Source organism: Eleutherodactylus coqui, chromosome 11 (genome assembly GCF_035609145.1).
Source record: "Eleutherodactylus coqui strain aEleCoq1 chromosome 11, aEleCoq1.hap1, whole genome shotgun sequence".
NCBI classification, from domain to species: domain Eukaryota; kingdom Metazoa; phylum Chordata; class Amphibia; order Anura; family Eleutherodactylidae; genus Eleutherodactylus; species Eleutherodactylus coqui.
In genome coordinates, this window is record NC_089847.1 from 24,193,839 (window position 1) to 24,221,281 (window position 27,443).

General features: G+C 43.4%; 1 pseudogene; it reads right to left on the reverse strand.

Moving 5' to 3' along the window:
• Nucleotides 1-367: 367 nt before the first annotated feature.
• Nucleotides 368-27,443, reverse strand: part of LOC136581692 (DNA replication complex GINS protein PSF2-like) — a 45,970-nt pseudogene continuing 18,894 nt past the window's right edge.

Consider the following 27,443-nt stretch of genomic DNA (forward strand, 5'->3'; position numbering starts at 1 on the left):
GATACCTCGCTTTTCTGCCGCCGCCCGACTCCTCTCCATAGGCGCCTCCATCTTCCACAGGTAATGTCCTCTTCGGGCTCTTCCTCTCAGTCACCCTAGGTCTTCTCCTTCTTCTGCTCACCCGATCTTCTTCCTCCTCTGGTCTTCTTCCCCTGGTCTTCTCCCTCAGGTCTTCTCACTCCGTTCTTCACCTTCTGCTCTTCTCCCTTCGCTTTTCTTCTGCTTTCTTCTGTCTTCACTCTTCAGCACGCTTCTCTCGGTCCTTCTTCCTCTTCAACTCCCGGACTGGCTCCTCCCCCTGTTTTCGTGCTCTTTTCCTAGCCACTCACACTCCACCCCCCCCCCCTCCCATCATGCCTGTGTTTTCTTGTGAAAATACTTAACCCCTTCCCTCCCTGTTAACCCTGTCATGTCCGCCTTCACCTATCGCCCTGCGGGCTTCGGTTTCGGCCTCCCTATCTTCTGGTTTGGAATCTTCTAAAGCTCTGCGTAGTTCATAGTTCTCTTGCCGCAGGTCCATTAGTCTTCGGAGTTTGGCGTTCTCCTCCAGTAGACACTCACTGTTGAGAGATATGGAGTCCATGATGTAATACGGTTTCTTTAGTGTCTCCCCTACTGTTGGTAAAAATGCAGATGTTGTTGCTTCGCCTGCCTATAGCACAATGAGATGTGCCTGATCCTGCTCATGCCAGTGTTGTCAGAACTTTCAGGAACCCAACATTCTGAGAAAGATCTGTGATGTCATAGCATAGCTGGATAGTCATATGTGACTGTCTGGTTGCTAAGGTGTCAGGTGTCCCTAGTAAAGGTGTTGAGAGAACCCATAGAACTACAAGTCCTAGGAGCACAACCTAACAGTGAAAAGCCATTGTACTTGCATTTTCAGTGATATGCATCATTCTATTTTTCATATATACTTACCAGATATTTGTGAATGTAATGTACATTGCATTGTATGATATGACTGACTCAAGAGGGCTTATACAGTTTAATAAAAATAATCGGGTTTTAACAACAACAAAAAAAATGAGTCCATGTGCTGCCCAGCAGTTAGCGATGATCTGCATGCTGTTACAGCGGATCAGCCGCGGTATCTACTGGTACACTGAGGAGGACATTTATAAAAAACATTTCATGTCAGTTTCTGGCACAAAACAAAGTTGTAAAAGCATGCACAAGGCTTACTTTGTGCAAAACTTTTGTGACTTTTGATGGTCTGTGCTGCTGTCTGACACTTTCCCAATAAGGTGGTAGGCTTTGTCAAAAGGGGGTGTGATCACTTAGACCGATACATTTTATGTATAATTTTCAACAGAAACTGGTATAAATTATACCTGAAACGTACGCCAGGTTGGAATTGCTGTACATTTCTGTGTAGACACACAGAGGTGCCGAATGCCTCGTCATATGCATAGTGGGACATAGAAAAGTAGCCCTGCGCTACACTCTTTTCAAAGCTGTTTAAGAGAAAATCTGTCTAATTTCCCATAGCAACCAATCACAGCACAGCTTTCACTTGACCTTAGCAGAGCAAACAATATTAAAGGGGTTGTCCCGCGAAAGCAAGTGGGTCTATACACTTCTGTATGGCCATATTAATGCACTTTGTAATGTACATTGTGCATTAATTATGAGCCATACAGAAGTTATCAGAAGTTTTTCACTTACCTGCTCCGTTGCTAGCGTCCTCGTTTCCATGGAGCCGTCTAATTGCCGGATTAGACGCGCTTGCGCAGTCCGGTCTTCTTGTTTTCTGAATGGGGCCGCTCGTGCCGGAGACCGGCTCCTGGTAGCTCCGCCCCGTCACGTGTCGATTCCAGCCAATCAGGAGGCTGGAATCGGCAATGGACCGCACAGAAGCCCTGCGGTCCACCGAGGGAGAAGATCCCGGCGGCCATCTTCAGCAGGTAAGTAAGAAGTCACCGGAGCGCGGGGATTCCGGTAAGCGCTGTGCGGTGTTCTTTTTTAACCCCTGCATCGGGTTTGTCTCGCGCCGAACGGGGGGGGCTGTTGAAAAAAAAAAAAAAAACCCGTTTCGGCGCGGGACAACCCCTTTAAGACTGGCGATTGAAATGCCCATATTAATTTATTTCCTTTTAAGACTTTTGTAAAGCCAGGTAATCTCACATATTAGGTGTTCTGACAGACTCATAAAACATCCAGTGATGTGCAGAATGGCCAAAAACCACGTAGCACACTGCTGCTAGATGTACAGGCACCCTAAATACTGCTAAATAGGCATTTGACACATCTTTCCAAAGTAAAGTCTAAGATTACATACACACAGACGGTATTTCTGCTGGATGTTCTGAAAATCGCTCAGAAATAGCACCCATTTATTTGAATGGATGTATTCTCATGTGCTCTTTTTACGCGCATGAATATTCTTGTCCGATGCACATCTAATGCGAGGTCCTGTACATCGGACAACATACGGATGGGATGTCCACATGCTGTCCAATACGAGTTGTGCCCTAGGACCTTGGGCACAACTTTTTTTCAGTCCATGTGCATGCAGTCTAAGTGATGACTATCGGGAGCCTAAACTGTCCCATCAAATATCGCTTCTGTCACACAGAGTAAATGGAGGCACAGCATGCCAGAAAACTCTTCCAGCCGGTCGCCTCCATTCACAGGCAGTCATTCAAAGATCATAATGTAAAATGGTGTTCATATCCTTTAACCCCTTAAGGACACGGCCTATTTTGAGCTTTTAAGGACGCAACAATTTTTAGCGGATTTTCATCTTCATTTTTTTTTAAAAGCCATAACTTTTTTTTATTTTTCTGTCGACGCAGATGTATAAGGGCTTGTTTTTTGCGTGGCGAATAGAGATGAGCGAACGTACTCGTAACGAGTACTTACGCACCCGAGTACCGCCATTTTCGAGTGCTGCAGTACTTGGGCGTAAAGATTCGGGGGTCGCCGTGGCGGCACGGGGGGTAGCAGTGGGGAGTGGGGGGGAGAGGGGGAGAGAGAGAGGTCTCCCCCCTGTTCCCCGCTGCTCCCCCCCGCACCTCTCCCCGCCTCCCGGCGCCCCCCCGAATCTTTACGCCCGAGTACTGAAGTACTCGAAAATGGCGGTACTCGGGTGCGTACGTTCGCTCATCTCTAGTGGCGAACTGTAGTTTTTACTGCTGCCATTTTTGGGTACATAGACTATACTGCAAAACTTTTGTTTATTTTTTACGATAGCAAGGAGAGAAAAAGCATCGGTTCTACCATAGATTTTTTTTAACAGCGTTAATTATACAGCATAAATGACAGAATACATTTTTTCTGCGGGTCGGTACGATTACAACGATACCAAAATTCTTAGATTTTTTTTTAGGTTTTTCCACTTTTCTGCAATCAAAACCCTTTTTTTGGAAATGAATTTTTTTCTAAATCACTGAATTCAAAGTCCTATAACTTTTTAAATTTCCATAGATAGAGCTCAGTGAGGGCTTATTTTTAGTGAGACGAGCTGTAGTTTTCATTGGTACCATTTTGGGGTATATACATTTTTTTTAAAAATCCCTTTGTGTCATTTTTGGGAGCCAAAATGAACAAAAATAAGCATTTTGCCTCCATTTTTTTAAGGGTTTTTGAAAACACTTTTTGCCATGTAGGATAAAAAGCGTGTTCAATTTATTGTACGAATAAGACGATACCAAATATGTGGGATTTTAATTTTTTTATGCTAATATGGGAAAGGTTTTTTTACATTTTTCTTACATTATTTTTCTCTTTTGTCCCTGTAGGGAACTTGTACAATAGCACCTGTGATCACTATCTGTCCTGCAATGCCTTATCGCTTGCATCTCCAAAGGTAGATAGAGCAGGCAGCATCAGATGTTTCTTAAATATTCAGCTTTTTATTTCTCCATAAAAGACTGGCGACGTTTCGACCCCAGTTGGGGTCCTTATCAAGAGCTTGATAAAGACCCCAACTGGGGTCGAAACGTCGCCAGTCTTTTATGGAGAAATAAAAAGCTGAATATTTAAGAAACATCTGATGCTGCCTGGTCTATCTACCTTTGGATCTGTATGGTGGGTCTAGATCCGGACCCTACTGGGCTTTGCATTTGACTCCTCGCTAGATACAGCTTCTTAAAAACCCCCCAGGGGATCTGTGGATATCCCTGAAGTGCTGCAGTTGTTTCTCGCTTGCATCTGGCGCACTGTTGCCATGGCAACCCGTCGGGCTCTCCGTGATTTCATCGCGAGAGTCCAATGACGTCAGAGGGAGCACGCTCCCTTTGTGAACCCTTTACATGCCACGATCTACATATATCGCGGCAAGGAAGGGGTAAACCGCGGGAGTCGCTGTCCCGATGCACCCCCGCTGTTGAAGGGAGGCAGGCTATCAACAGCCGGCTCCCACTGCCGGACAGTGCGAGATCTCTTCTGATGTTGCGCTATCCACAAGACGTAGGTGTACCTCCTGTTGCGTTAAGTACCCCCCTGCCAGGACATACATTTTACTGTTATGTGTCTAGTTTCACTTACAATACATTTTGGATATTCTCTCTACAGTGCAGCTTATCCTGATCCTCTTGATCTTCCTCAGATGCTGTGGTACATCCTTGACTGGCGCCATCATTCCTGCCTTCAAGCACTTCTTCAGCAGCTTCCAATCTCTGTGCCAGATGAAGTCCTTTGTCAGTAAGGGAATACCTGCACAGAACATATTCAGTAGGTTAGAAGCTAGGATACTGATGCCCACCAGCAAATACAGTAGTTCCACACAAGATATTCATAAAATGCCTATTATTTTACTTTCTACAGGAAAAAATAATAATCTTTATTTGTATAGCGCCAACTTATTCCACAACGCTTAAAAAAAAAATCAATCATATAACCACCGTACAAGATAAAGTCACAATGCTGCTGGGCTCAGGTCTCATGCCAATGGCTCTACTAGGACTCTATTTTGCACAGAACTATAATGGGGCTGTCATTCTAGTCCATGTCTCCTAAAGGCTATCACCCCATGTAACGTAAACTGAAGGCAAAAACATGTGTCTTAGATTTTACAAATAAGGGAAATTCGTGGTGATAATTTGCAGAACGAATTAATAGCACTGCAGGTTAATTCCCGTAGAGATTTTCCTCCACAGGGTGTGGTTGGGATTTGTCAAATCTCATCCACTTTGCTGCTACTGTAATATGCTGTTGATTTTCTGCCTACAAAGCCAGTTGAAAATTTTGCAATGTATTCGAGATGCTATGCCTTCGATTTCATGCACTGACATATACAGTTTTGTTTTCTGTCAGATGCCGTATTGCTGCAGGAGAAATAGCTATATACATACAGCGCCTGAAGAAAATGCCACATACTGCAGCTCAGAACTAGCTGTTTGCCGCAGTGCAATGGATTTCTAGGTTTAGGTCATTTCATAATGCACCGCAGTAGAAGTAGCAAGCATTGCTTGTGCATGACTTCAGTGGGGATCATAACAAGGACTCAGAGTCATAACAGTAATGTTTGGTTATACAGGTAGGAGAGACTGACGTCAGAACAAATAAAAGACGCCCTACATACACACTGGATTCTAGATAGTTCTGTTGCTGTCTGTGGTAGCAAGCAGCAATGGGTGGAAAGTCCTCATAACAAGTGTTTTCTTAAAGGGGTTGTCCCGCTGCCCAAACCCTTTTTTTCCCCCATGAATGCCCTGTAGAGTAGAAGCATCACACACTACAGCTTTACCCATAAAAAAATGATATTTTCCTCATCTTTTTATTGATATTAACAAACACCCAAAGAAAAGAAAGTTGCGTCTTTCAGGGTGTTTTACGATAAGTCACAATCGGGTAAAAAATATTTCGTGGTTCATTGGTTTCCAGTTGGACAACAAATATTTCGTGGTTCTACGCGTTTCGCTGCTGATATGACAGCTCTTCAGGAACCATAAATGAAAAAAAGTTTTTGATGGAGTAGGTAGGAGTATCCTTTATTCTATCCTAACTTAAACAGCCGCTCCTTTACATCCCCGTCACTCCATCAATGGGGGGGTCGCTGTTATTTACCTAAAAGCAATGTGATGTGTATATTGTTTGTGTGTCCTGAGCCCTATGATTTTACTTTGTATAAATAAAATATACGTTTTAGCTTCGTCTACTCTGTGAAGGGTTCCGATTTAGTAATTTTAGAATCATGATACCCAATATGAATTCATATGTAAATAATATAGATCATGAAAACAGGCCAATAATCAATTAATGACATCATTTATTAGGTTATAAATAGACAATAAGTAGCACGTCCTAAGAACAGTCTGAGTCATAGTGACGCAGATCATAATGTATTAACATACAAGAGCACACCAAATACATTATACGGAGAAAGTAAAGAGGTTTAGCGCTGTTCACAACTGCATTGAGGAGTCTAAGCTGCAGATTCCAGCAAAACAGCTTTAAAAAAATTGCAGAAAACTATGGCCAAAAACCGAAAATTCCCATAATTTCAACCTGTCGATGGGGTCAGCCAGGTTGTATTTTATTTTTCCATTACTGTGACGGAATTGAAAAACAAATTTACATTGATGGGAAACGCCATTTAACAACGGAAGTCTTCCTCCATTGATCAATCCCTGGTCGCCCCAACACCAGCGCTCTGATTGGCCCGCGGGCTTTGCTTACATGGCTGCAGTGCTGACATGACCTTTGGAGCGGCTGTGGACTTATCAGGTGGCCAATGGTTCTCTTGTTAACATATAGCAGGTCTCACTTTTCTATAATCTGTTTCTTGCAGTTTTTAAAACTATTACAAATAAGGGTGGAGGGCTTTGTTTAAACTTTTAATATCCTTTATTTCTTCCAATAGTCAAATATTTTTAGCCTCCTAATTGAAATTGCAATCATTTGATCGCTTATACCATATACTGCAGTAACTTAGTAAGAGGGTAAAAAGCAAACTAAAAATAAGTGAAAAAAATGGAACATCGTAAGAATTAAAGGACATGATCCATTTTTTTTTTAACAAAAACCTTTCCCCCTATTTATTGGATATATAAGAAAAAAAGTTGCAAAAAAAACTGAAAAATGCTTTATAACAAAGGTCATAAAGGCCCGAAAGGATTGCTATCTGCTCTACATACACATTTGCTATCAACTAAATTTGGCTAGAATCCACTACCAATTCAAAATAAATGGCAAGCTCTCATTCCAGAGCTAACACCGGAGGATTGGTAAGATATACTGGAATCCCATCTATTAGTATCCCCAGCAGCGAACAACAAACTGATACAAATGTATATAATACACCAATCTTACCTTACACCCATACGACTACATAAAATGGGCAGAACCCCGACATCAGATTGCCATCACCCTATTGCTGACCTTTGGCACAAGATATGGGACTGCACGCATATTAGAGATTTTTGGGCAGAGGTGGCAACATTTGTGTCTATGCTCTTACCTTCCCCATACACACTCACTCTAGATTCTAAAACGGCATTATTTGGCTTATTAGATGGAGAACAATGGCCTCATCACCTATGAATCTTTATGAGGAAGGTACTATTTTTAGCTTGGAAGGTGATTGCTCTAATGGATGGCCACCAAATCTCCTTCCATTACGGGATGGAAAAAATTAGTCAATACTGTTCTACCTTATGAAAAAGTAATCTACCAAAACAGAGGATGCTCTACTAAATGTAACAAAATATTGGACCCATGGTTGGATGCCTGTACCACTCTGCAGCATAACTAATTATATGATAACCATGCAACGTAAATAAACACCAATGCAGACAGGTTTATTAACGTTTTCTTGATGTCTCAAAGATGTTTGTAGAAAAATGGACAATGAAAACTGTAAATGGAGTCATGAGACAAGTTAGGATCCTGAAACAGGTTCAGTTGTCATTATATATTAATGATATATGTAATATGTCTATGTACAAATTATATGACATGTTCAATAAAACGAGGTTAAAAAAACGTTTATGATATTTCTGCAGGAAATCTATTAAGGCATGTCGAAATCCCCTGGCTGCCATGACAGCAGGACGACACCTCGCGATCTAATTGTGAAGGGCCGTTTGGGACCTCCCATCACCAATCAGGCAATTTAAATGCTGCAGTCACAAGATAACGCAGCACATGGAGGTGTGATCAACATAAACTCCAGCTTCAGCTATGTATGAAGCAGGCTTGGCTTCCGAGCCTGCAGAATATTAACCCCGTACAAATAAGGCGTACATGTACACCCTGAGACATTAAAAGAGTATCTGTCATGTCCTCACGTCAGTGGGACCAACTGCAGAACTTTATAGCCGCAGCCCTGTTAACTCCACAATTGCCATTCTTTTATGTACACTCACCCTTGTTGCTTCATACGGACTCTTCTTAGATTTGGCTCCGATGTGCTCAATGTGTCAAGTGGGCAGTCTACACTGCTCACTGTTAACCTCTTAAGGACCAGGCTGCTTTGTACCTTAAAGGGGTTGTCTCGCGAAATCAAGTGGGGTTATACACTTCTGTATGGCCATATTAATGCACTTTGTAATATACATCGTGCATTAAATATGAGCCATACAGAAGTTATACACTTACCTGCTCCGTTGCTAGCGTCCCCGTCGCCATGGTTCCGTCTAATTTCGGTGTCTTCTTGCGTTTTTAGACGCGCTTGCGCAGATGGGTCTTCTCCCTTCGGCTCGACAGCATCGGCGTTTTGGCTCCGCCCCCTTGTACGCGTCATCGCGTAGCTCCGACCCCGTCACGTGCCGATTCCAGCCAATCAGGAGGCTGGAACCGGCACACGTCATGGGGCGGAGCTACGCGATGACACGTACAAGGGGGCGGAGCCAAAAGGCTGATGCTGTCGAGCCAAGCCAAACGGAAGGGAGAAGACCCATCTGCACAAGCGCGTCTAAGAAAGCAAGAAGACACCGAAATTAGACGGAACCATGGCGACGGGGACGCTAGCAACGGAGCAGGTAAGTGTATAACTTCTGTATGGCTCATATTTAATGCACGATGTATATTACAAAGTGCATTAATATGGCCATACAGAAGTGTATAACCCCACTTGATTTCGCGAGACAACCCCTTTAAGGACCAGACACTTTTTAGGGATTTTAGCCATGTGGTGGTTTTACTGCCCTATATTTTGTCCTTCAGCTACCAAAATTATTTTTACTGCGTTTTCTTCCATGACATATAGGACTATTTTTTTAATTGACATTTTCTTCCCTGGTTTTTAGTTTTATTGGGGGTAAAAAGCTAAAAAAAAATCATTCGTCTAATATTTATAGTTTTTTTTTTTAATTAGTATATTTACGCTAAAACAAAGGTTCCTAATTTTGTATTGGACGTTTTGATATATAATATGTATGGTTTGGGTCTACATGGCGCATATGGCATTGGCTTTGGGTTATTTTCTTTCTAATGTATAAATTGTTGTATTGTGTAATTTTTATTTATTGATGTATGCAATTATGTTTTTTAGTATCTTAAGTCCCCCATGACATCATATAAGACCTCCTGAGGGACATTCACCTTTTTTTTAATTTGACATTTTCCACTGAAGCTGGAGCATCCATAGGAGCCCCAGTTGCAGGGAAAAATATCCCCTGTAGTGACATTAGTCACTGGCAGAGCTGATCAGGGTCTTCTGAGACCCTGTAACTCTGCTGTAGCAGAGAATCCCAGCAGTCACATGACCCCCGGGCTCCCGAAGTGGAAGTTATACTTCTGCTTTCACTTTTCAATGCTTTCACTCATTGAGCTCTGTGTATTCGGGGAAGGAGAAGACAGAAAGGGTTACAACCCCCTTCTGCCTTCTGCCTTCTCCTCTGGGTTATCAGCTGTCACTAACAGCTGATAACCCGTGTTGCCTCCGATTGATTGCAGAGCAGGAGGCTTAATTTTACATACAGCTGAGTTTTAAGCCCGGGACCAAGCGCCGTAAATTTACATTGCCTGGTCCCAACCGGGTTAATAAAGTCGAACCTTACCCTTTGACATCAAGTGGTGCATACAGCCCACTTGACAAATTTACAGTGCAGGGAGATGAATCTAAGAAATGCCAGTATTAGGAGAATGCAGATGAATAAACAGAAAGACAAGTTCTCTTTAACCCCTTAGTGACCCACCCATACATGGGCTTTAATCAACAGGGTCGTAAAGACATGCCGGCCCTGTAGACTTTAAAGCCCCAGGGTCTTACAGTTCCTGGCTATCGGAGGTAGCCAAGAGCCTGGAGCTGTCTTGGGGGGGCGCAGTGTGCGGCCCCCAGTCACGTGATCACCGCTATCCAATGGATAATAACAATCTCATGAACGTTTTAAAAATTTAAAGTTTCATCACCCCTCACATATCCGATCTATTTACCTCTGGCCTCCGCAATGCCCCATGGCGATCTGATCATGCAAAGACCTGCCGCCGGCATCTGCACATACGTGCCATCAGCAAAATGTTGAGCGCATGCGCAGTAGCCGGGAGAGCCCGGGGAATTTGAAATCTCCCTGCTCCTAGCTACCAAAGAGACTGGATATTTCACGGCAGGCCGAGATATCCAGTCTTCGGTCACGTGATGGCCATTATCCAATGGACAACGGCGATCATGTAAAAATTAAAAAAATGCTTGAAAGTTAGTTTCACCTCCCCTCATGAAGAGATACAATTACTTACCCAAGACCCCTGGATTTGTCCCCAGCGGGATCTTTATCCACGGACATTTTCCCGGGGAGGGCACGGGATATTTAAAATCTCCTTGCACCTGGCTACTAAAGGTAGCAGAGAGCCTGGAGCAGTGAATGGGGGGCCGCGGTGAGCAGTCCACAGTCACGTGATCACCGTTATTCTTTGGTATTCATTATCTATTGTAGTTATCCGTATGTAAAAGTTAAAAAAAAAATTAAAAGTTTCATCTCCCCTCGCAACATTTGAACCCTGATACAATCATTCTCCACGGACCTTCCCCGGCTTCTGCGTATGCAAAATGCCTGGAGCAGTGACACGAGGCCTCGTTGAACTGTCCCCGGTCATGTGATCACTAATATTCAATGGTATATAAAGTTAGCGATCTACCATTAGGCCAGTCTCACATGACTGAATAGTAATTGCAGAATTCATAAGAGTTTGATCTGCGGATCAATCAAATGCATAGAATTACACTATTTCGCTCACATTAATGGGTAAGAATTACGTAATCTACTCGTAGAAAATAGAACGCATGTTCTACTTTACCACGATTATCCACGACATAGAGCTCATTGTGCTCTATGGTTGTGGATATACCCGCAGCCTGTATATACAATGCGGGTATATACGGGTACCCATTTAATTGCTAAGCATTGGCGTGGAAAATCTAAAATTTAAAAAAAGGTGTACTGCGCATGACCGCCTGAATGCCAGAATTAATGTGCTTTCTCTCTTTGTTCTCAAAGAAAAAAAGAATAACATAAAACAAGTTATGGCTTTTGAAAAGTGGAGTTGAAAATCCCCCAAAAATCCTTCCGTTCTCATAGCCAAAATAGGCCATGTCCTTAAGGGTCTGTCCAGAATTAGAAAAACATGGCTGTTTTCTACCAAAAACAATGTCACAACTGATAATTGGTTGTGTGTGGTGCTGAAACTAATAAACTTAATTCACTGTAATGGAGCCCAGCTGCAATACCAGACACTATCTATGGTCAGCTGTGGCGCTGTCTCTGGAACAGAGCAGCCACGTTTTTCTAATCCTGGACATTTTTAAACAATCACCTAATGTCTGAGTAGACGTCTGTATGGGCCTGATCACACAGTGCAGCCAAGTTCTGTATTATTGGTTGTGCACCGTGCGATCAGAAAATGGTTTTAACAGGTGATACGATTGTCTGTGTGAATACACCCTAGAATGAGAACTTCATGTAAAGTCAATGCGTGCTAGTAAATTACAACTCACCTCAACTGCCAGGATCACATTATCCTTCTCAGTAATTCTATCTTCACATGTGAGTAACAAAGCTGACAAATATTTCATCTCCAGCTGCAAAGAAATACATGAGTTACTAAAAGCTAATTGATGGATTAAAACGCGCCAAATCTTACTTTTTGTGTCAGCCAACTGCTAAAATATGAAGTTAAAGGGAACCTGTCATTACCTATAAACAGTATAAAAAATTCCAGCTGAGGCATGAGAAAGTGCTTTTTATACTTACTCCCCATTCCCTAGCCGGCAGCCCTGGAAACTGGCAGTCTCTGCAATGGGGTCATCTTTGCAGGAAGGGGGTGCATGCGCACTCTTCTTTATTCGTGTGCGCATTCACTGACTGCAGTGATAATTCTTCCAGGGCCAACAGCATGAACCAGGAGCCAGGCAAATATAAAAAGCATATTTCTGGACCTTCGCCCTGACCTGCAAGCCCATAAACTTAGTTTATGGTGTTTATTGTCAATGACAGGTTCCCTTTAAAAGAGCCTCTGGTCTTGGGACAAAATACCTCTTGTTGTCATTCTCCGCCAATTCCAGGCCCCGCTTCCAGTTGTCCAAGTATAAATCTGGTAGTGACTCACAGTATAAAGCTAACATGTATTCTTCCACTACATGAGGAACTTGTCAGGCCTCACATGGAATACTGTGAACAGTTCTGAACACCGGTGATTAGGAAAGATGTTACATTGCTTGAGAGGGTTCAAAGAAGGGCAACTAAATTAATAAATGGAATGAGAGGACTGGAATACCCAGAGAGGCTATCAAAAAAGATGGTTAAGGGGCAACCAAATAACTATGTATAAATACATGAGGGGACAATACAAGGATCTCTCCCGTGATCAGTTTATACCCAGGATTGCGACGGTAACAAGAGGGCATCCTTTATGTCTAGAGGAAAGAAGGTTTCATCACCAACACAGAAGGGGGCTCTTTACTGCACAAACAGTGAGACTGTGGAACTATCTGCCTGAGGACGTGGTAATGGCAAAATCCATAGACGAGTTTAAGAGGGGGCTAGATGTCTTTTTAGTGCGCTAAGATATTACAGAATATAAACACTAAATAGCCAGCAGGCTCATTGATCCGGGTCTTAGAGTCAGGTAGTAACTTTCAAATGTTGATCCAGGGATTATTCTGACTGCCATTATGGAGTCAGAAAGGATTTTTCTCCCTAAATAGGCTAAAGTGTCTTCTGTCTCATTGTTTTTTTTTTACATACTATGTTACCACAGCTGGGTACTCATTTTACTGACCTTTGAAGAATGCAAGGCTGAGTCAACCTTGAGCCGGCTACCTGAACCAAGTGGGATTGAATCCGCAACCTTAAAGTTGTGAGCATTTCTGCTACCTTAACACTCTGCGCCACACGATTCTCTATATCTAAAGAAATGCTGTCTCTAATTCTGGCTCAGTCTGTGTCTCTCCTTGACACTGTCCCTCAACACCAGACCCCACTTTCCCTAAGCAGCCCCAAGTTGTCCCTATGTATCACCCTGTCTAAAATGTCCTGAACTGGCACAACCCAACAAGTATGCAATGTTGGCAGATGAGGGGGATGCCATTACAGAGCCAGCACCGCTACAGCACAACATGCCCTCTGAATGCCAGGGGGATGACTGCTCCAGTGAGATGGGGACGGGAAGCACAGGGCAGGCTAGACAGGTCATAGGGGTGGGGGACTCAATTATAAGGGGAACAGATAGGGCAATCTGCCATAAAGACCGAGATCGTTGAACGGCGTGTTGTCTTCCTGGCGCTCGAGTTCGTCACATCACGGATCGGATTGGCAGATTACTGGGAGGGGCTGGTGAGGATCCAGCAGTCATGAACAAATTAGAGGTCAATGGAGGGCCCTCAAAACTGATTCCAGGGACTTAAGGTCCAAGCTTAGGGCCAGGACCTGCAGGGTAGTTTTTTCGGAAATACTACCTGCACCTAAAGCCACACTTGAAAGGCAGCAGGATCTTAGGGAGGTAAACAAGTGGCTACGGAGTTGGTGTAAGAAGGAGGGATTTGGGTTCCTGGAGAACTGGGCTGACTTTGCTGTTGGCTACAGGCTCTATCATAGGGACGGCTTCATCTCAATGGATAGGGTGCAGCTGTGCTGGGGGAGAAGATGGCTAGAAAGCTGGAGGAGTGTTTAAACTAGGGACTGGGGGGAGGGCAAAAAGAGAAACAAGGGGTAGCCAGTGTAGCTAGCAACCTGGGTCTAAGTAATGGGAATGGGGGCCAAGCAGGGGTGGGGTTAGTACAGTTAGAACTGACAGATCAGCCAATAGTAGTATTAGTAGCAAAATGAATTTAAAGAACAAAAACAACAGTATAAATTGTATGGCTACGAATGCAAGAAGTCTGATCGGCAAACTAGGGGAGCTTGAAGCGAGAATGACTGATGAAAACTAAGACATAGTTGGAATAACGGAAACATGGCTTGATGATAAGTGCGATTGGGTGGTGAATTTACAAGGTTACAATCTCTTCAGAAGAGACCGTAGAAACCAGAAAGGGGAGGGGTGTGTCTGTACGTTAAATCGTACTTAATGCCAAGACTACAGGAGGATATAGGGGCAGGAGATGAACACATGGAATCTCTGTAGGTAGAAATACAGGAAGGAAGAAATAACAAAATCCTGATAGGGGTTTTCTATAGGCCACCAAAAGTAACAGAAGAAATGGAAACCATACTATTAAGACAGATAGAAGAGGTGTCAATCCGCAACAAAGTCATTATCATGGGGGACTTTAATTATCCCGATATAATACGGGATCATTAGACCTGCAAATCTCACAAGGGTGATAAGCTTTTGAGAACAATTAAAGATAACTACCTTACCCAACTTGTGCAGGAACCAACTAGGGGGAGGGCCACTCTGGACTTAGTATTAACTAATAAACCGGACCAAATAACGGGGGTACAGGTTGAGGGGCACTTGGGGAACAGTGACCACAATATAACTTCCAGTTGTCATTCAATAAGAAGCCTTATCAGTGAGGGACAAATAAAATAAAACTTTAGTAAAGCAAAATTTGATCAGCTCAGAACTACTATCGTTAACATTAATTGCGACAAGGACAAATGGGAAAAGTTAAAAAAGATCCTAATCACCTCATGCGAGCAGTTCATTCCCTTTAAAACTAAAAGAACTTCAAGTAAAAGGAAACCAATGTGGCTCAAACAAGACGGTAATTGGGGCAATAAATGAAAAAATAAAGCGTTTAAACTACTAAAACAAGAAGGCAGCGAAAAAACGCTAAAATCATACAGGGAAAAACACAAAATATGCAAAGATAAGATCAAAATTGCCAAGAAAGAGGCAAAAAGACTGATCGCCAAAGAGAGCAAAAACAACCCTAAACTATTCTTCAACTATATTAACAGTAAAAGGATTTGCACTGAGAGCACTGGCCGTTTCACAAATAATGCAGGAAAAACCATTGAAGATGATAGAGGGAAGGCAAACCTATTAAACAGTTTATTTTCACGTGTATTCACGAATGAAAAGGAAATGTCACGCGAGATGCAGGGGAATAAAATGAACTCCTCACAAAATGTTACATACTTAACGCAGGAGGAAGTGCGGACCGGGTTAAAGAGGATTAAAAATCGATAAATCACCAGGCCCAGATGGAATACACCCAAGGGAACTAAGTGATGTGATAGCTAGCCTGCTACCTGTACCACTGGATTGGCGAATTGCCAATGTAGTTCCAATACACAAAAAAGGGACCAAAAGAGCCTGGTAACTACAGGCCGGTAATTCTCACTTCAGTAACTGGAAAAATATTCGAGGGGTTTCTGAGAGACACCATCGTACAATACCTCAAGGAGAACAACGGAATAACTCCTCACCAGCATGGGTTCATGAGGGATCGATCATGTCAGACCAATCTGATCAGCTTCTACGATGAAATAAGTTCTAAGCTGGACTTGGGAGAGTCTATTGATCTTATATATCTGGACTTCTCTAAAGCATTTGACAGTGCCACATAATAGGTTGCTATATAAAATGAGAGCTCGGATTGGGTGAAAACGTGTGTATGTTGGTAAAGAATTGGCTCAGAGATAGAAAGCAGAGGGTGGTAAAAAACGGTTCATACTCTGATTGGGCCACTGTCGCTAGCGGGTTGCCACAGGGTTCAGTATTAGGCCCCATTCTGTTCAATATATTTATCAACGACCTGATAGGGGGGCTGCACAGTAAAATATCAATATTTGCAGAGGACACAAAATTATACAAGACAATTAATGCACCTGAGGACAATGTACAGCTACAAAAGGATCTAGATGAGATGGGGGCTTGGGCAGAAAAATGGCAAATGAAGTTCAATGTTGATAAATGTAAGCTTATGCACATGGGCAGGAGAAACAGATGTCACCTATATACACTAAATGGGGTATTGCTAGGGAAAAGTGATATGGAAAAAGACCTCGGGGTACTAGTGGATTGTAGATTTAACTGGAGTAACCAATGCCAGTCAGCTGCTGCAAAAGCAAATAAAGTCTAAGGGTGCATTAAAAGAGGTATAGGGGCGAGGGACGAGAACATTATCCTCCCACTATATAAAGGGACTTTTCAGGCCCCACATGAAATACTACGTACAGTTCTGGACACCGCTACTCAGGAAAGATGTTGCAGTGCTTGAGGTGATTCAAAGAAGGGCAACTAAACTAATACATGGAATGAAGGGACTGGAATACCCAGAGAGGCTATCAAAATTGGGATTATTTACCCTGGAAAAAAGACGGCTAAGGGGCAACCAAATCACTATGTATAAATACATGAGGGGACAATACAAGGATCTCTCCCATGATCTGTTTATACCCAGGACTGCGACGGTAACAAGAGGGCATCGGCTAAGTCTAGTAGAAGGTAGGTTTCATCACCAACACAGAAAAGGGTTTTTTAGTGTAAGAGCAGTGAGATTATGGAATTCTTTTCCTGAGGACGTGGTGATGGCAAAATCCATAGAGGAATTTAAGAGGGAACTAGATGTCTTTCTAGAGCGGAAAGATATTATAGGGTATAAATTTTAGGTGACCAGCAGGTTGTTGATCCGGGACTTACAGACAGATAGGAACTATTAGAGGTTGATCCAGGAATTAGTCTGACTGCCACTAGAGAGTCAGGAAAGAATTTTTTTCCCCGAAAGGGCTAATTGGATTCTGGCTCTTGGGGGCTTTTTCCTTCCTCTGGATCCACAAGGAGGTTGAAACAGGCTGAACTAGATGGACGTTGTCTTCATTCGGCCTAGCATACTATGTTGCTTTGTTTCCTTCTTGGACCTCTAAAATGTTCTGTCAGAATCTGGTTCTCTTCCATGAGCAGTTTATACAGACATCTTAGCTGCCCCCTAAAAAAGATGAATTGTGGATTAACAAAACGCTAAATATTTTTACAAAAAAAGGACCTCTAGAGTTTACCGCAGACTACGGGGAGTAGTCAACACTACAACGCACAAAATGCAGGTTTTGTCTGCAGCAAAGTATCAACAGTACGTTCTCCCCATGTTTGTGTGGGTTTCCTCCAGGGACTCCGGTTCCCCCACAATCTAAAAAAACCACAACATACTATAACAGTGTCCTCCAGGGGGTGGGGTGGCAACGACATACTGGACTGGACTCAAAAGTGCATAAAAACTTACTTCAGTCTTTATTTTAACGTATGCTTCCAGGCAACAAAACGGCAACACAATAAACTCTTGAGAAGTTGGCCATTATCAACACTGGCTGTTGGCAAAGGGCAGACTTTAAATTTTGAAAGGCCTACTCGGCCTTGGCTGTCCACGCCAGCATTACCGACTTGCCCCCTTTCATCAAGTCTGTAAGTGGTGCTGCAATGGAGGCAAAATTAGGCACGAACCTACGGTAGTACCCGGCCATTCCTAAAAAAGCTCTGACCTGCTTTTTTGTTAAAGGTCTAGGCCATGCCTGTTTGGCCTCTACCTTGTTGACCTGGGGTTTAATGATGCCATGCCCAATAACATAGCCAAGGTACTTGGCTTCCTTCAGGGCTAGTGCACATTTTCTAGGGTTTAAGTTTAAACCTGCCACTTTTATGGCATCCATGACTGCCTGTACCTTCCCAAGGTGACTCTCCCAATCGGTACTATAGACTACAACATCGTCTTTTGCATTTATAAGCGTGGAGTCCCTTAACGGGGCTGTCCCAAAGTTCCCAGGCGTATCCTCCAGATCGGACACATCCTGAACCGAGGGGTAGACTTCCTCTTCAGCATCATCTCCAGCCAAGAACTGTAAAGGAAAAGTTACATCCTCTGGTTCAACGTCCACATTTACCCAGCTATCCTGCGGAGATGTAAGGTCAGCTGGGTTTGCGACAGTCTCTTTAGAAGGGATTATCATTTTTCCCCACAAGTCCCGGAATACAGGCAAATCGCGTCCCAATATCACGCTGTGCATTAAGTCTTTGACAACAACTACATCATAGTTTGACATGATTCTCAAAGTTACACTGCGCCATAGGATACACCCTGGTATCACCGTGTATACATACCACACTTATGTGCTTACCCGGTATGAATCCTTCTGCTTTTAGGCGAGCATGCACTAAGGTGACCAGGCTACCCGAGTCCAGTAGAGCCTCCACAGAATGGTGGTTTACACTTATGCGACACAGTTGTGGCTCAGTCTCTAGTCTCTGTGAGGCATTGCAAAAAGGCCTTGCGAACAAGGACTGGTGCCAAGCACCGTCACACTCCATGGGCTCATTAGTCATAGGGCACTGAGCCAACACATGCCCGAGCCCCTGGCACCTCCAGCACCTCAAAGGCCCTGGTTTCCTTGGCATAGAAAAGACTGGTTGGGGCCATCAGCACCTTTTAACTCAAACGGTGCCCCTTCCGGCGGCCCAACCTCCTTCCCACCATGCCACAGCTTTTCCCCGGCATCTAGTAGCCTCTTACCCCGTGTAGCCCTGAAACAGGTAGCGGGGGTCTGGACGGAACGGACGTCCTGGAGGTAGTTCTCAGTCGCAGTGTAGCGGTTGACCATATCTACCAGCTGGTTAGCATCCTTGGGTCCTCAATGGCTGACCCAGTGTTGCAGATCTGCCGGCAGGGCATGGGTATACTGATCCACCACGACCTTATCGACCATCTGGGCGGGTGTGCACACGTCCGGTTTCAGTAATTTCTTTACCAGATGGTACAGGTCAAACATCTGCGACATGGCTGATTGGTCGGACCTGTAGCTCCAATTATACACTCTTAGAGCCTGGACTGCCGCCGTAACACCCAGACAAGCCAGGATCTCTGCTTGTCTGGTGTAGTCAGTTACCTCCTGAGCACTTTGGGTCGAGCTTCTAGTACCGTTCCTCACTGCGGAACCACAGAAGGCATACCACGACCTCTCAGCCTTGGGGAGTTTCTCTCGTTCGGCGGTTCTCTCAAACATGGTCAGATAGGCCTCAACATCATCATCAGGCGTCATCTTTTGCAGAAAAGGTAGCTTTCAGCGGTGACAAAGGTGGGGAAGGACGGAGAAGGTGACTTACATCCCCAGACTGAGAGGGTCACCTACTTTCAGGCCATAAGCTCAGCCAATAGTGATGAAAGTAGAAGATAGATTCCCTTTAAACTTTACTTGGACAGGTGTGCTGTGTGCATCTATAAATGTAATAGATTACATAATTTTTCCAAAACCCTCTAGATACACCAATAATACAGCAGGAAATAACAGTGAGATCTCCATACATAACGTGACAAAAAGCCAAGATCTAGTTGGTCTAAAACCCAGAGAGATCACTTCACGGAGCCATACAACTTATAGACCCTTCTCCCAGTTCTCCAGGCTCTATATCAATTGGGAAAGTCTGCTATCATGTATGCAGCTGGTACCCCAGTCATTGACCGGCTTATTTCTAGTTATAGCCTCGCAGTTATATCTGAATATCTGGGAACAAAGTGTGTGACCACATAGATGCAACAGCGGAAGCCATTATTCCATTACAGGATCTGATTACAATTATGGTCCAAGTCGCCCTTATCAGTTGCAGGTGGTAGAAATCTGATTAACCCCTTAGTGACGACTCTATAGTGTTTTTGCATCCTATCTAACTGGGCTTTAATCCTAGAGGACGTAAAAACATGCATCCTCTGAGGATTAAAGCCCCGTGGGCTAAGGACGTGCAGCTCCATACTGTCATCCCTGGCCATGGGGAGGCCCACCGGCAATGCAAGTCAATAAAAAGTTAAAAAAAGTTAAATATTCAGCCACCCCTGATGGATCGGATCCACCAGGGCAGCTAAGCATACTGACCCTGGTTCTTCGTGAACTGGTCCTCTAGGACCCGATGCCGCTTTTCTGTGCATAAGTGACTGACGTATGACATCACGAGCATGCGCAGAAGGTAGGCAGTCCCAGCAAATTTGAAATCTCCTTGCTCCCCCCTTCCTTAAGGTAGCCGGGAGGTAGGAGATGTCACCGGATTCTGAACATGCGACTGCCGACAAAATGCCAGACATATGCGCTGGAGTCGGGGAGGGCCTAGTTACAATGTATGTCTCCTAAATGGTGAAAAAAAATATTGCAAGTTTTTCAAATGTGTGTCCAGAATAAAGTAAACAGATAGAAATATATATCTTATCAATACTTTGTACAGGATGTTTGCACATATTTGAGATATTGCAATTGAAAATGTGAAAAAATGATAATGTATTCAAAATTTTCCCAATTTTGGGGCGTGGCCTAGCAAGCGAGGAGAGAAGTCGTACGTTGCCCTGCTCCTCCACAGACCCCACATTTTAACTGTTTTCTAGACCCAATCCAGGGACAAAACACCCAGGGACCCTCCAGAACCTGTACCCGACTCGAGGAGAGCTTAACCAGAGTCCCTCGTCGCCGGGAAAGAGGCGGAGAGCCATGGCCCTGCACAGCAGCACGCGTCCGCCTGCACCCTGTATCGGGAGACCCGCGCCTGGAGAAACCCAGCGGAGACCATCAGCGGAGTTCCAGGCAGGAGAGAACAGCTTGAGGTAACTCCCGCAGAGGGGAACCTACCGGTGGCCGCCCTCCCGCTAAGCATACCAGCACCACCTCTGTCGGCCCATAACCCACGCACCGGGGGTGATTTCCCACTCATCTGGACCCTCGAGCAGCGCTCTCACCCCCCAGTCCGCTCCTCAGAAGCAGCAGCTAACAAAGCCCCACAGACAGTTGCACCCGGAGATCAGCTCCCAGCCCGGCGCCCAGCTCTGTGAAGCAGCGGCCATCCTGCTCCCCAGAAGATAACAAGCTGCCCAATAAATCATCCTGAGTACATACTGCTACCGGAACAGGGTAGCAAACCCAAGCAGGGAGAAATCTGTAACCCCAGCCCACCCATACCGGCAGCAAGGGGGAATCTAAAGTAAATCCCACATCCCACAGCGTTACTCACCATATTCAGAGTCCAGCAGGGGCACGGAGACTTGCTTCCCGGGACTCTCAGTCATCAGCAGGCTCCATTAAGTAAATCTCCTACCTTCTCATCAAAATGTACCACAGCACCATCTAGTGGCCAAAATCAATAAAAGCAGGACCTGAAATCCTAGTCATTACTTCTTCAAAGCATTCTGAACTATACTTTAAAGCCAATCCTAGCCACCAGGCAAAGAAAGATTTAGACTATCTCTCCCCCCTTGCAATTAAAGTTTGCTAAGCCGGGAAAGTGTCTCACCCCGCGAAACACCCGTCAAACAACGCTATACTAATGTGAACAAAAAACATACCTTCCTCCCAACGTAGTGACATTTGGAAACAGATATAATGAGGAAAAATACTAAGAGCGCTAATTCGGAGACAAACAAAAGTTCTAAAACACCTAACAAATTGCTTGAAAACGAAAAAACAATCAAAAGATTTACACCTGATTGCTCAAAACATACAAGAACAAAATCTACCATAGAAGAAGACAAAATCGCGTCTATGTCGACTTTACCATCAGACCTGGACAGTGACTCAGAAGAGGAGATGCAAATACATGACGAGGCGAATCTGAGAAATTATATTAAAGCACTACCCACCAAAAAGTGCATGAGAGACCTCTTCAGGGAATTCACCCAGACAACAATAGAAGAAATTTCAGAACTAAGAAAAGACGTCAAACAAATTTATTCAAGAGTGCAAACCTTGGAGGATAACTACACACAAATGACGCAACACTCCGAGAGGGTGACAGAGATCCTTGTTGATAAACAAAAAGAAGCTTTTTTTCAGAAAATGCAAATTGATGACCTCGAAAATCGCTCAAGGAGAAACAATATATGGGTCAGGGGAATTCCAGAGACCATCTCAGATAAAGAAATACCAACAGTGCTTTCAGCTATCTTCACAGAATTATTAAGCAAAGCCGAAGGTTTCAACCTGGGCATCGAGAGAGCACACCGTGTCTTCAGACCGAAATCGATCAATGCAGATAAACCAAGGGACATACTCTGTTGCTTGCAAAGCTTCAAAATTAAAGAAGAAATCCTTTATAAAGCTAGACTAGCAAAAAGGATAGAGTACGATGACAAGGAACTTATGATATTTCAAGATTTATCCAGATTGACCCTCGACCTCAGAAGACAACTCCAACCTTTAACCAAAGCTCTAAGAGATAAAGCTATAGTCTACAAATGGTTATTCCCTTTCGGCCTGGCCATCTCCGGTACCAACAGGACATGGACCATCAGAACCCCAGAGGATCTACCACACGTCTTGTCCAAGCTAGACTTAAGCCACATCCAAATACCGGACTGGACCACGGCCGAGAGTCTCCTGAATCTTCCCGCTCTTCCAACCTGCGAGAACTGGTCATCAGCAACGCCGCGCAAAACCAAAAAATCTCATAAATATGATACGACCCCAAACAAACCTTCCAGAAGAGGCCCGCCCAACGACGATACCTGAACTTCCCACCAAATAACCATGCAAGAGACGTTCAGCATCACTACCTCTTCTACTTGATAACATTGTTTGCCTTACAGTTGTTATGTGACTATATATTTCTGTTTCCCTTTAACTTTCTTATATCCACAGAATTTACAGACTACGTTGTGGAATTTACAGACTACAATTTTATTTGTTACTGGTCCAACAAAGACCAGCTGTTATGGTTATATGTTTCTTTTTTTATGTGTTTTGAATTCTCATGAGAGTTCTGCTGACACTATTTGCTTAAAACTACTCCCTACTAAATTTATCCATGGCTGATATACACCTAGCCTTGTTTAATGTAAAAGGTATTAATATCCCACAAAAAAGGTCGCAAATACTACACTACCTAGAAAAACAAAATGTAGACATCGTCTTCTTTCAAGAAACTCACTTAAAAAAAAATTACACCCCGCTCACTAAAAACAAATCCTACACCAAATGGTTCAACGCCTCTACTCCATTGAAAAGACACAGAGGTGTTGCTATTGTTTTACACAAAAGAGTGCCCCTTCAAACCCTAAACGTCCTATCCGATCCAGAAGGCAGATTTATTTTTGTCAAGGGCTCAATCGGTGATAGAGTACTTACACTAGCAAATATATATGCCCCTAACTCCAACCAAGATGCTTTCTTTTCAACAGTCACCAAACATTTACAAGAATTCTCTGAGGGGGATATTATTATAGGCAGGGACTTTAATGTACGGCTTAGCCCTACCTTGGACACGTCTAATGGCTCTTCAGCGGTCCCTCTTTCCAAAATCAGAAAAATTATAAAATTACTGGCCGGCCTCCACCTGGTAGACCCTTGGAGTTCTCAACCCCGACTCAAGGGACTACTCCTTCTATTCCTCGGTGCATAAAAAATACTCAAGAATTGATCTTTTTTACGTTAAACATTCTCTTTTAGACGCAGTCACTAAAACTTACTACGATACTATATTATACTCGGATCATGCTCCAATCTTTATGAGGATTGCCATTTCCCCCCCAAAAAAAATCAGCGTCCAAATGGCTGTTAAATGACAGCCTGCTAAAACATAAAGAGGACATTGAGCACATACAAAGAGGTTTACAACATTATTTTGACGATAACGCGGCAGATTCGTGCAACCCAGCGATCGTATGGGAAGCCCACAAGGCGGTAATAAGAGGCCTCCTCATTGAACTGGGCACAAGAAAGAAGAGAGAAAGGGAGAGGGAGGTTACACTTCTTACTGAACAAATCAAAAACACAGAAACTTGCAATAAGAAAAATGTGTCACCTCAATACGAAAGACAATTATTCAACCTGCGCATCAAGCTAAAAGAGATCCTTAATCAAAAATCCGAAAAATACCTCTTTTTCGCAAGATATAAACATTATGCCTTTGCAGATAAGTGTGGGAAAAAGCTGGCAGCCCTAATTAAAACACAAAATGCGCAAGCCTTTATCTCCAAAATAAAAGATAAAAATGTCGTGATACATCACAAAACATCAGAGATTGCAAACATTTTCCACACGTTTTACTCTGACCTATATAATATCCAAAACCTCAGTGAGCCCCTATTAAATAAACAAAAAATACAAGATTTCCAAGATTCGGTCAGACTTCCCAATGTACCCATTATTCACTTACAAATCGCTCCTCAGCCCGATTACCCCTCAAGAGGTGGAGGAATGTATCCAAGCATCCCCAAATGGGAAAAGTCCTGGGCCAGATGGTTTTGGATCCTTGTATTTCAAAACCTTTAAAGAAACCCTCACACCACATATGGCTTCAATTCCATCCCCGCAGTAAACCCCTTTCAAAAAGAGGCTTTGACGGCAAACATCACACTAATCCCCAAAGAAGGAAAAGACCCCTCCCTATGCAGTAGTTATAGACCCATATCCCTAATCCCTAATAAAATTTACGCTAAGATTTTAGCTAACAGGATCAAGGTGTTCCTACCCGAACTGATTAATCCGGAGCAAGTGGGCTTTGTACCAAACAGAGAAGCGAAGGATAACACCCTAAAACTACTCAATATAACACACACAGCACATCAAAACAACTTCCCGCTTGCCCTTCTCACCACAGATGCCGAAAAGGCTTTCGATAGAGTTGACTGGTTATTTCTACGAATGTCCCTTTTAAAATTTGGTTTTCCAGAAATATTCATAAGGTCATGGCCCTGTACTCCCTCCCCTCGGCCAAAGTCAAAATCAACTCCGAACTCTCCCCAACAGTCCAAATTAACAACGGAACCAGGCAAGGTTGCCCTCTTTCCCCTCTATTATTCATCCTAACTATGGAAGTCTTCTTAGAAAAAAATCAGACAAAACAATAAAATTACAGGTATGAAGTGCGGCTCTAGGGAACACAAATCGGCCTTCTATGCAGATGATATGCTGTTCTTCCTCACGGACCCCAAAACCGCAATCCCCGAAATTCTGCAGGAGTTCAAAATCTTCGGCCAAATCTCCAACTTCAAGCTAAACCTTTCAAAATCAGAATTATTAAACGTAAACATTAAACAAGACGCCATTAAAAAATCTCGCCATTTAACAATACAAGCAAACAAATCACATACTTGGGGGCAAGAACATTGCAGAACGCATCAGACTTGTACAATCTAAATTATATACCTTTACTGGAGAGAATGGAGAAGGACCTCAACTCCTGGAATTCCCTGCCGATATCCTGGTTCTGCAGAAAGAACCTAATTAAAAATGATTTACCTGCCCAGAATATTATATACGCTACAAACACTTCCCATAGAGGTCCCACGGCTCTTTTTCACTAAACTTAAAAACCTATTAGCAAAATTTATATGGCAGGGCAAGGGACACAGGGTCAAACATACCACGCTTATCAAAACCAAAAAATGCGGTGGAATCTGGGTCCCAGACTTTGAACTATATTGGACCGCATCACATCTGAACCGCATGGGGGACCTGTTCCGCCAGACACATTCCAAACTGTGGGTGGAAATGGAGCTTCTAGCACTAGACAGCGATCAGAGTTCCCTGCCGTGGCCCATTCCATACAACAAAGTTAAATTGAAAGAAATCCAGAATCCTTACACTAGACTAACTCTAAGCCTATGGCATAAATCAAACAAAAAACACAAATTAATACCTCAAATCAGCGGTTATACCCCATTGCCTGCAATAATACTGAACAAATTCAAAGCTCTCAAACAAAAAATTATAACCAACCAATATCTTAAAACGCTGCGACCTTATCAAGGACAAATCTGTATCCCAAGATATTCAGTTCCTAAACCATCTAGGAAACGTCACACTCAAACCTGAAGATCTACGCATTTAGAGATTCAGTGGTTCTGCACTCCCCAGACATCATAGACACAGACAAAAATCTACTTTTCCATAAATTACTTTGGAGCCTCCAACCCATCAAGAGTCCAATCTCCAAAATATATAGGACCTTAACACATGATAAACTTAAACCCTCCTATATAGTTTGCTGGGAATCTGAACTAAACACGACTTTTACCACAGACGAGACTAAAGACATCAGATCCAGGTCTCACTCCTGGTCTTCCTCCACTAGGTTCCAAGAATTCAACTATGAAATAATATCCAGGTGGTATAAAACCCCGGTCCTACTAAATAAAATAGATCCAGATTATTCTCCGCTCTGCTGGAGATGCCTGGATGGCATTGGCTCATACTCTCACATATGGTTCTCATGCCCACTTTTACAACCCTTCTGGGAAGAGATGCAGAAGATATTAAGCACCATCCTCAAATCCAACATTTCCCTTACCACCGAGGCTGTTCTCTTAAACCTAGATATCCCTGACCTCGTACTCGAACACAAACACATTCTCCCATTCTTTGTAAACGCGGCTAAAATCCTAATCCCCAGGTATTGGAGAGACACCATCATCCCCTCCATATCGGAGTGGTACAGGGAAGTGAACACGATATGCTCCTTTGAGAGAGTCAAGGCAAAACGAACAGGGGATCTAGTGGGATTCAAACGTCGCTGGAGTGTCTGGCTCGCCCATATAGACAGCCCGCCCCCACACTCCACTATTCCCCCTGACCAACGAGGTATAGCTTTAACCACGCATTAATCTCATTATTCATTATTGCTGGCCTTCATACTCGGCCCCCGCCCACATAGGCTAATACCCCTCTGCACTTTCAATAGAGCTGTCACTGTTTCATGTTGGTTATGTATCTGATTGACTATTTCATTTGTAATCATCCACTGTTTACCCCGCTCCCCTTCCCCCTTTTTTTTTTCTGTAACCCCCACCCCCCTTTTTATGAATCAAAAATAAAGAATATATATATATTTAAAAAAATCCTGTGGGAAAAAGAAAAAAAAAAAGATAAGAAAATTTTCCCAATTTTGGCACTTTGGATAAATATGCATAATCAGTCTATCAGTCTATTTTTACCACCTAAATGAAGTACAATATGTGGCAAAAAAAAACTATGTCAGAAGCGCTTGGATATGAAAAAGCTTTGCAGAGTTATTCTATGTCAAAGTGACACAAATCAGATTTCTATAATTTGGCTCAGTCACTAAGGCGCAAACAGGCTTCGTCACTAAGGGGTTAAGATGGTGATATAACGTAAATGCTTGCACATCCTGAAAATTAAAATGATCGACCTTAC